General features: G+C 54.8%; 1 protein-coding gene across 18 annotated transcripts in view; it reads left to right on the forward strand.

The window, feature by feature from the left end:
- Positions 1–10,157, forward strand: part of CAMTA1 (calmodulin binding transcription activator 1) — a 964,942-nt gene that overhangs the window by 628,947 nt on the left and 325,838 nt on the right. The gene's annotated exons all lie outside the window — the stretch shown is intronic.

Raw genomic sequence — 10,157 nt, forward strand, 5'->3', positions numbered from 1 at the left:
GCTGCCTCTGCGATTTTGCCAAGGGCCGATCACCAAATCAGGGACTGTGTGACTTCCCTGCCCTGCTCAGTTGCCTTGGGTGACTCTCCAGGACAGAGAGAATCAAGTCTAGATGCCTCCCTGCATAGGTGATAACTCCGGGTTCTGCAGTGGAGGCCCAGCCCTACCTCCCAGAAGGGTCCCCACCACATCCTCCCGTGAGTCTTATTCTCAAGTCATCCAGAGCACCTGGCTCTTCTTCTGATTCCCCACACTGTCCTCTCTGCTAGGATGACATGCCCTCTCCCTCATCCATCCGTCTGTCAAAGCCATGGCTGCCCTAGTCCACCACCCCTGTGCCTAATCAGAGTGATTTCGAGTCCCACGTCTTGTGGTGCGTGGCCTTTGCTCTGTTTGTTTCAGAGCTTGTTGTCTGTGCGTGTCTCATTCCTGAAGCTAGCCTCAGTGCCCAGCACCACTGTAAGGTCTGCAGGCAGTGATGGCAGAAGTCAGCTCAGCACATGGCATTGCATACAAGCCACGGGCTGAATAAAATACCCAGAACCTCTAATGGACGCCACTAGGGGAGAAGATTCCACCCCATCTTGAGACTTGTTGTAGTGCTTTCTGCTTCCACGAAATGCTCTTTCATTTGAGAGTGTTGTCTGAATTTGGGAGCCATAATACCTGGGTTGCAATTGGAGGCCCACCACCTACAAGGTGTATGTCTTTGCATAAGTTCCTAACATCTCTGAGCATCAGTTTATGTATTGGATACACGTAAGAGTAGCTTATATGGCGGTTGTGAGGTTGAAATGTAATGATTCATGTGAAGCCCTTAGCATAGTGTACAGCATATTTTAATTGTTCAACACATGGAAACCATTAGTATGGTGATGGTGATAGTGACGGTGATGATGGTGATGAGGTTGGAGATAATGATGGGGACAATGGTGGTGATGATGATGGTGATAACTGTGGTGATCATGATGGTGGTGATGGTGATGTCAATGATGATGATTATGGTGGTGATGGTGATGGTGATGGCAGTGATAATATGGAGGAGGATGATGGTGATGGTGGTCATGGTGGTGCTGATGGTGGTGATGGTGATGTTGATGACAGTAATAATACGGATGATGATGGTGATGACGGTAGCAGTGGTGATGGTGATGATGGAGGTGATGACATGGTGATAGTGACGGTGATGATGGTGTTGAGGATGGAGATAATGTTGGGGATATGGTGGTGATGATGCTGATGGTGATAACTGGTGATCATGATGGTGGTGATGGTGATGTCAGTGATGGTGATTATGGTGATGATGGTGATGATGATGGCAGTCATAATAGGGATGATGATGCTGGTGATGGTGGCGGTCATGGTGGTGCTGATGGTGGTGATGGTGATGATGATAATGATAATATGAATGATGATGGTGGTGATGGCAATGGTAGTGATGGTGGTGTTGGTGATGGTGAGGATGGTGGTGATGGTGGTGGTGATGATGGTGGTGATGGTGGTGGTGATGACAGTGATAATATGGATGATGATATGGTGATGATGGCGGCAGTGGTGGTGATGACGGTGGTAATGGTGGTGCTGATGGTGGTGAGGTAATGATGATGGTGACGATGGTGCTAATAATATGGATGGTGGTGATAGTGATGATGGCATGTTAGGTCTTGCATTGCTATAAAGAAGTACTTGAGACTGGATAATTTATAAAGAAAAGAGGTTTAATTGGCTTACAATTCTGCATGCTGTACAGGAAGCATAGTGGCTTTTGGGGAGGCCTCAGGAAACTTTCAATCATGGCAGAAGGCAAAGGGGAAGCAGGCATGTCTCACATGGTGGGAGCAGAAGGAAGACAGAGTAGGGGAGAGAGTATGGGGGAGGCCCTACACACTTTTAAACAACCAGGTCTGGTAAGAACTCACTGTCACCACGACAGCACCAAGGGCAATGGTGTTAACCATGAGAATCCACCCCATGACCCAGCCACCTCCCACCAGGCCCCACCTCCAGCACTGGGGATTACATTTCACATGAAATTTGAGTAGCGACATAGATCCAAACCACAGCAGATGGTGATGAAGCTGCTGCTACTGCTGCTGCTGATGGGGATGATGATGGGGATGATGGTGGAGGTGATGGTGACGATGGCGCTGGTGATGACAGTGATCATATAGGTGATGGTGATTATTGTGGTGATAGTATGATGGTGGTGAATCTGCTACGGCTGATGGGGATGGGGATGAGGAGGATGCAGATGATGGTGGAGGTGATGGTAACACGGGTCTTGGTATGTGTCTACCATTTTGAGGCTCCATGACTTCCAGTCCTAGCAAGCCTCTCCAATATCTGACCAGGGCCAGGACATAGAACACGCTTCCCTCTCACTCTCTGCATGTTCACCCATAGGGAAGCCTGCTGGAGAGGCCTCTATTTCTGCCCTGTGGGCTAGCAAAGGCACCAAATAAAATCTCTGCTAAATCCCTGCACTTCCGAGGCCTGTCATCTGTTGCCTATTAGAGTCTCACACATCCCTTTGACATATTTTTATTGTCAGGTTAGAAGAAAATATTCCACTCGTTTGCAACATTCTCATTATATTCCCTTTATAACAATTTCTAAAAGAGAATAAATATAAAGTATTTCTCTGTATTGTGGAGATATTTCAGCCTGACTTTAATATGCTGCATAGTTTTCCAACTCACAATTCTTCTAACCTTGTGATGACAGTTAAGAAATCTTCAGGCTGGGGAAAACATGTGGATCAATGAGTTAATGGGAGTGCAGGACACTTTATGGGGACTTCGGGAGAGCGGCTTTCTGCCGACTCAGAGATACCTTCTCGGCCTTTTCAGAGTAAACCCTGCCGGCAACCCCAAAGTCTCTTTCCCTTGGGCCATTTCTAAGAACTCAGAGAGATCTCCCTTGAGACTGATCAGCAGCTGGGTCCCAAGCAGCCTGGCCAGGGAGCTCGGTCTGGAAGGACAAAAGCAGGAACCCTTGTCCATGGCCTCTGAGTAAGCCTGGCTGCTCCAGGTGGCCGTCACGGCTGACCCTACCCCGGAGGACCCGGTCAGAGGGCATCCAGACTTCTGGTTTCCACCGGGGGCACAGCTGCTACTGTGCCTTCAGCCCAGGCGTGTGGCTGCCCCAGATCCCTGATCGCTGGGAAGAGCATCCTGCCATAGACTCGGCTCCATGCCGGGCAGCCCCAGTTGGCAGATTAAAGAAGAGGGCACTCCCAGCTGCTCTCCCGAACGCCGAACGGTTGACTTGGCCAGACAGGCCAGCGTTGGAGGGACAGAGATGCTTGCCACATCCCGTTCTTGCCATCCTTGTCCGTCCCTGTGCAGAGGCGTGGCTGGATTTCTCAGTGAGGGCATAGGCGCGAGAAGTGAGAACCATCTTCCTTGAGGTCGGTGGGCACCCATCCCACAGGTGGACGGTGACTTGTGCTGAGGCTTTCGTCCTTGGCTGGGGTGTGATCGTCTTGGTCCTAAGAAGGGACGGCCACTTTGGGGCGGGTGCCAGGCAGTCAAGCCTGCTGGTGGCCTCTACTTCCTCCTGCCATGGCACGGCTCAGGCTGACCCCAGCCCATCTGCAGATCGGGCCCCCTTAGAGGTGAATTCCTGCCCCTGCTCCCTTGCCAAGTGTGTCCCACTCCCAGTAAGCCCTTCCTTCAAACTGCCTGTTCCCTCCAGATCTTTGAGACCAACTCCCTGAGGCTTTTCTGACAGCCGAGCCCTGGAGACCACCTTTCCCTCCTCCAGTCCCATCCCTGAGCTCCTGAGGCCCTAAGTAAGTCACCTCTGCGGGGGCGCTTTGCACATGCAGCATGGGTGCTGCTCATCCTACCCGATTCTGGGACCCCAGAAGGCAGTGACTATGGCGATGGTGCCAGGGGGACACCTGGGCCCTGAGCCAGGCAAAGGCTACCCTGGTCCCCAAGCAGCCTGCAGTCAGTTCTAGAGAACATGACATAAACCTGGGAAGATGACGGCACGACACCGACAAAGCGGACTAGAAGCAAGGCTGAGCAGTGCAGAGCCCGGGGGCCCTGGGGAGAGCCAGAGCCATGGAACCGCTGTCAGCTATGGGGATGCTAGGTGCCAAGTGCGTCCATACTCTCTTTTAAGCCTCACCAGCCTTGTAGCAAGACATAACATCCCTATTCTGCAGACCAAACAGGCCCAGAGAGGGAAAGTGACCTCCCCAAGGTCACACAGCCAGGAAGTACTGAAGTCAGGTTTTGAATTCAGGTCTAACCACAAATTGTTGTCCCAGAGGTTCCATCCAGGAATCCTTTCTGTGGGTGTTTAACGTGATCTAGAGGATCTGTGAGGATGGGAGGAGCGTGTTCCAGGAGCGGTGGGGAATTAAGACACAGACACCATTCTGTGCAGCAGAGGACAAGTGAGAGGTGGCCGCGTGGCATGAGAAGTCAGGGCTCCCTGGGAGAGCAATTCCCCTTGTGGGGGCACCACCAGGCCGGGATGGTGAGGGGCCAGGGCCCGTGCTCTGCCTCCATCCGGGCCGCAGCCCACCTCTGGTGCCGGGGTAGCCCGTCCTGAGCATAGCCCTTGGAAGGGAATCTGGCTGCTCCCTGCAAAGCAGCTGCCTTTCTGTAGTCTGAGCTCCGCTCGGTCGAACCAAATTTGCCATCCCCCTTGTGGCCCTACGTCTCCCGTTATCTCTATCCAGGGCCCTTCTGCCTTTCAGCTGCACTGGGAGAGGATTATTTATGGCCTTGTTTATTTTGCTCTCTGCAGGCAATGCCCAGGCCGAGCCCTGCTGGGGAGGCAGGTAGCAGTGGGCGGCCTGCAGCCAGGACCCAGCCGGCGCCTACCTTGCTCAGTGCGCAGCTTCTGCACTGCGCCAGCACCAGAGGGGGATCCAGACCCGACAGACCCCCAGCCTTGGTGAAATCAGCTCCTCAGAAGGAAGCAGGCAGCCTCCCTCTGACCGCCAGGCCCACTGGCCCCCAGTCCCCATGGCTTTATTCCGTAGACCTAGGGTGCCTGCCTCCTGCTCATGGAGGTCCCTGAGGGAGGAACTCCCCAGGAAATGGGCCAGCCTGAGGCTTGCGGCTGCCCCAGCAGGCCGGTGGTGGGTGTCAGAGAAGGAGATGGGACAGGAGGCAGGGCCGTGCTGGCCTCATCCTCCACCCAGGCACCTCGGTCTAAGCCTCCAGCAACCTCAGCAACCTCCCTGGAGGCCACGGCTGCGTGATCGCCTCCTTCCCATTCCTCCGCAGCCCTTCAGTTGGGACTGCGGCAGCTGGGGGCTTCTGAAAGCCATGGGCCATGTGATTCCCACGCCTGGCCAGGCCCAGCCTTTGCCTTTGAGGCTCCTAGGGACCACCTAACGGCGCCTGCTGCAGGTTCCCACTTCTCAGGGAGGGGCCAGGTCCAATAGCAAGGTGAAGCCACTACCACCTCACCAACGGAGAATATAGGATGAGCTAATTGGTGCATGTGAGCACCTGGAGGACCCTCCAGAGAATATTGCTGAGCAAAACAAGCCAGTCCCGGAAGGCCACATACTGCATGATTCAATTTAGATACTATCATTGAAATGACAGAACTATGGAAATAGAGAGTAGATAAGTGGCCGCCAGGGGTTAGGAAGGAGGTGGCTGGGAGGGAAGTGGGTGTGGCTGAAAAGGGCAGCAGGATGGGCCCTGGTGATGGAAGGTGCTGTTTCCTGGCTGTCCGAGTATCTACATCTGGGATGTACAGGAAAGGGAGACTCACGGAGCCAGGACAGCAGTACCCCAGCCTCAGCAGCACAGGATCAGCCCTCCTCATGCACGGCAAGGGAAGGGGCCCCTGGTGGACGGGGAAGCATGAAGCCTATTGCCTGGACCTTGGGCATCACGGCTGCCTGCCTCACCCCTGTCCCTCCCTCCTCCTGGAGAGTCCCTCCCCCAGCATCCGTGCTTCCCAGCTCTCTCTTACTTTCCAAACTTGCTCTCAGAAAGGAGGAGGCTGGCCGCTCTGCTGCTCTGAGCATTTGCAGAACTCTCTGCTTTTTCTCAAGGGATTAGCTCATGGAGGCATCTCATGCAAAAAAAAAAAAAAAAAAAAAAAAATGGCAGGATGCAGGAGCCACACACAGGGAGCAGGGCAGTGAGGACAGCTCCCTCAGCCCCAAACATACTGCACAGATGCCTGCCTTCCCCATCTCTCCAGGGCAGACACTATCTGGGTGACATACTCCCAGTAGGCTCACTAGGCAGTGATGGGTTGGCCACCCCTGGGGCTTAGGAGGAAAGCATCATTCATTCATTCCTTCATTCGTTCAGCAAATTCCCCCTGAGTCCCCTGCTACCTTAGAGGACCTGCCCTAGGCGCTGGGTTCTCTACAATGAGTCTGATGTCATCGGACACTGGCTTGAGCCTTAGTCTGTTTGTGCTCCTGTAACAGAATATCTGAGACTGGGTAACTTAGAATAGACATTTATTTCACATAAATTGTTCAGGAGGCTGGGAAGTCCAGGGCCAACGTGCCAGCATCTTGCCTAGTGAGAGCCTTCTTGCTCTGCCCCGAGTGGCAGAAGGTAGTGGGGAGGGGAGCTGGGCACGGTGGTTCATGCCTGTCATCTCAGCACCCTCGGAGACTGAGGCAGGCTGATCACTTAAGCTCAGGAGTTTGAGACCAACCTGGGCAACATGGCAAAAGCCTGTCGCTACAAAAAAAAAAAAAAAAAACACAACAACACAAAAAATAGCTGAGCATGGTGGCATGTGCCTGTAGTCCCAGCTACTCAGGAAGCAGTGGTAAAAGGATCACCTCAGCCCAGGAGGTTGAGGCTGCAGTGAGCTGAGATCGCACTGCTGCACCCCAGCCTGGGTGACGGCAAACCCTGTCTCAAAACAAGAAAAGAGAAAAAAAAAAGGAAGGCAGAAAGCTTGCTAGCTGAATAGCGCCTGAAGCCTTTTTTTTAAAATAAGGGCCTTAATCCCATGTTGGAGGGAGGAGTTCTTATGGCCTTCCCACCTCTCAATACAATCAGATTGGAGATAGCTGCACTTTGGAGGGGTGGATTCAAGCTATAGCAGTCTGCCTAGGCCTGCTGAGCTCACAGTCCAGTGGCGAGATCAGGCCCCAGGCCGCCTTCATTCTCTCCGTCTCAGGCTAGAATCCCCTTATTCTAAAGCCCAGAATCCCAGCACTCCAGAATTCCAAGTTTGGTCCTCCAGTGCCTCTCCCCGTGGGATCCCTGTCCTAGGCTGGGCTCTTACTCTGCTGTTCTTCCTCTTTTGAAAAAGAACCTTCTGGTTTGTTGAGGGTCGAATCATCATCCCCTCTGTTATCCTAAGGAAAGCACCTGGCAGTGGGCTCTGTATCTTCAGGGTTCTCAGCCTTGTGCAGGGTGGGGGCCACAGAGCGCAGTCCCCATGCTTGGAAGAAGTCCCCTAGCTTTGGCAAAATCAACCTCGGAAGGAACTAGGAAGCCTCCCTCTGACCACTGGGCAAGGGCTGGCCCCAGTTCCCACGGCTGAAGGGCACTCAGTTCCTATAGCCTGATCATGGCATTGTCACGGTGGCACAGGGACCCACCTATCTGAAGTCAGAGCAGTCCATGCAGAGAGCCCTCCTCACGGCCCGGCTCAGCGAGCCCCCCTCCCATTCCTGCACCCTTGCCTTCCAGCAGGGCGTATGTGTCATCAGGCTCACAGCATGACCAGGGGCCTGGCTGGGCTGGATCCTGGGGAAGATTCTGTCTCAGCTATAAGAGGCACCTCAGGAGCAGAGGAGGGAGCTGGGAAGCTCCCCATGCCACCGCCCTGAGCTTGCAGCAGAGAAGCAGCCCAATTTGCAAGCAGGAGCGGGAGGCCCATTATTTATCGAGTTGACTCTCAGCCTCATGGCAGCTCGAGCCGCAGCCTGATATGAATACTGATTGGAAAAAATGTCTCTCCCCTCATCCCCCAGGCCCAGAGCTGCCAGGGCACCCTTGGTGCAGTCTGTGAGGTGAGAGGGAGCCGGGCATGGGGAGAAGATGCTCATGGGAAGAGGGCGTGTTTGAAGTTGGGAGATGCCCTGTGTGCCGTGGGTGTCTGTCCTCGGGACCGGATGAAACCCTGGCTTCCAGGCTGGTTCCAGCACAGGACAGTTCAGGGAGGTGGCCTGGGAGGGAACAGGAGAAGCGTGAAGCCCGGGCTCCAGGCAGCAGACGTAATGTTGGAGGGGTGCTCCCGTCCTGGCAGGAAGCACCAGGAGTGCTGCCCCCAGCTTCCGGCAGCATCCTTGCAAAGTTCTAAAGCTCTGGCTCGTGAGCCCGGCAGAGCCCCTGGGCCACCCTCTGCCTGCAGACCACAGGGCTCCAGGGAGCCTGAGGTGGGAGGAGCAGGGTGAGCTTAGGAAGGGGTCCCTCCTGGCCAGGGCCCGGCCCCTCCTCCCAGCTCTCCACCTCCAGAGGTACTGGAGCAGTTGAAGGCTGGTTCCTGTACTTCCCCTCCTGGCCTGTGGCATCTGAAAGGGTTATTACCTCCAGGGTCATTTTGTTTAGATTCTGTCTCTTTTTACCCTGGAAACAGCATTAGGGCTGAGGTCCCAGGGGGCGGAAGCAGACGTGGAATGCAGTCTGGGTGTGGGATGTAAAGAGGTAGCTGAGGCTGGAGGTTGTGGCTGCCAGGCACCAAAGTGGGGTCTATTTTGAGATTCGGGCAAAACCTGCAAGTAGCTGGGAGTGGCAGGGCACAGCGGCATTGCAAGGTCTCCCCAAATCCCACAGGTCTCAGCCCCTGTGGGGCACAGCTGGCAGGCTCGGCCAGGTGGGGCAGGAACAGAAAGGGGAAACCAGCAGCTGCATTCAAGCAGGGAGTGCCACAAAGGCAGAGGAGGGAGGCCCAGCGGAGGCCCCTCCCCGCCCCATCCACCCTGGAGGCCTGGACACCTGAGGCAGGTCTCTGGTGTCCAGCCAGCAGCCCCCGCCTCCTTAGCCTGCAGGTCTGGAAAGCGGCTCATCCTGCTGAGGGGACAGATGAGTCTAAAAGCCCCACAGCTTGGGGCTTAAACAACAGAGATGTGTCCTCCTGCCCCTGGAGGTACAGGTCCCTTCCGCTGAGGGCAGTGAGGAAGACACTGTCGGACCTTTGTCTTGGCTTCTGATGCTTTGCTCGGCATCCCTGGGCTCGTAGAAGCCTCACCTGAGCTCTGGCTCGTCTTTCCTTGGCGTTGTGCTGAGTGCACGTCTGTGCCACAGTCCCCGACATCTAAGGACAGTCACGCTGGACCAGGGCGCCACCGACTCATCTGAACTCCTTACATCTGCAGAGACCATTTTCAAATTAGGCTACATTCTGAGGTCTTGGGGGGCTAGGACTGCAACATATGAATTTAGGGAGACAAAATTCAATCCATAACAGCGAGCCTCTGACTTTTAAGGGAAGAGGCCCCTCCCCTGGGAAACCTCAGATTCTGGCTCTGTAGAAGTCTACAGCTTGGCAGGTCAGAGGGCCTGACTCGGGGCACCGCCTCCCCCATGTGCCCTGTGGGGTAAGTCCCAGCCCAGCAGGCTCATTCGATCATTCAGCGAGTAAGACCGGCTCCCACGCGGGTGTGTCCAGCACACGGGAGAAGCAGGTCGCATGACAGCCAAGAATTTCCCGCCTGGGCTTTGATTTCTGGGAAGAAGCCAGAGAACAAACAGGTGAACAAATATAAAACATAATCTCCAGTGAGGATGAGAGCTAAGAATGCAGTCACGTGATGGGAAGTCACAGAGGGCCTTGCTGAGAGTGGGATATTTGAGCAAAATTGGAAGGAGATGGGGCTTGAGGGGCCCCGGGAAGAACACGCACGACAGGCGTGGAGGTGATGGAGGCGGAGGCGCAAGGCAGGGGCAGGTGGTGTCGGCAGAACTGGAGATGCCAGCTCTCACCCTAGCTGCGACTCCAGGCAGCTGGGCAGAGCCTGGGCAGGTCAGAGGCCCTGAGACTAAGTGAGGGGCAAGAGGCACTGTCCGAGGTGCCGGTTTGGGGGTGAAGCGTGGTGGAGAAGGACTCTGTTCTAGGAAAAATCCAGCTACAGCTTTCCTGGGGTCTTTCAAATCCTTTGAGAAGAAGCCAAAGTGATGAGTGAGGCAGCATGGCCGGGAACGAGGGGAAGATGCGACTTTGAGCTGGCCAGTCATTCAGGGCAACTGTGGCTGGAG

This window comes from Saimiri boliviensis, chromosome 11 (genome assembly GCF_048565385.1).
Source record: "Saimiri boliviensis isolate mSaiBol1 chromosome 11, mSaiBol1.pri, whole genome shotgun sequence".
NCBI classification, from domain to species: Eukaryota; Metazoa; Chordata; class Mammalia; order Primates; family Cebidae; genus Saimiri; species Saimiri boliviensis.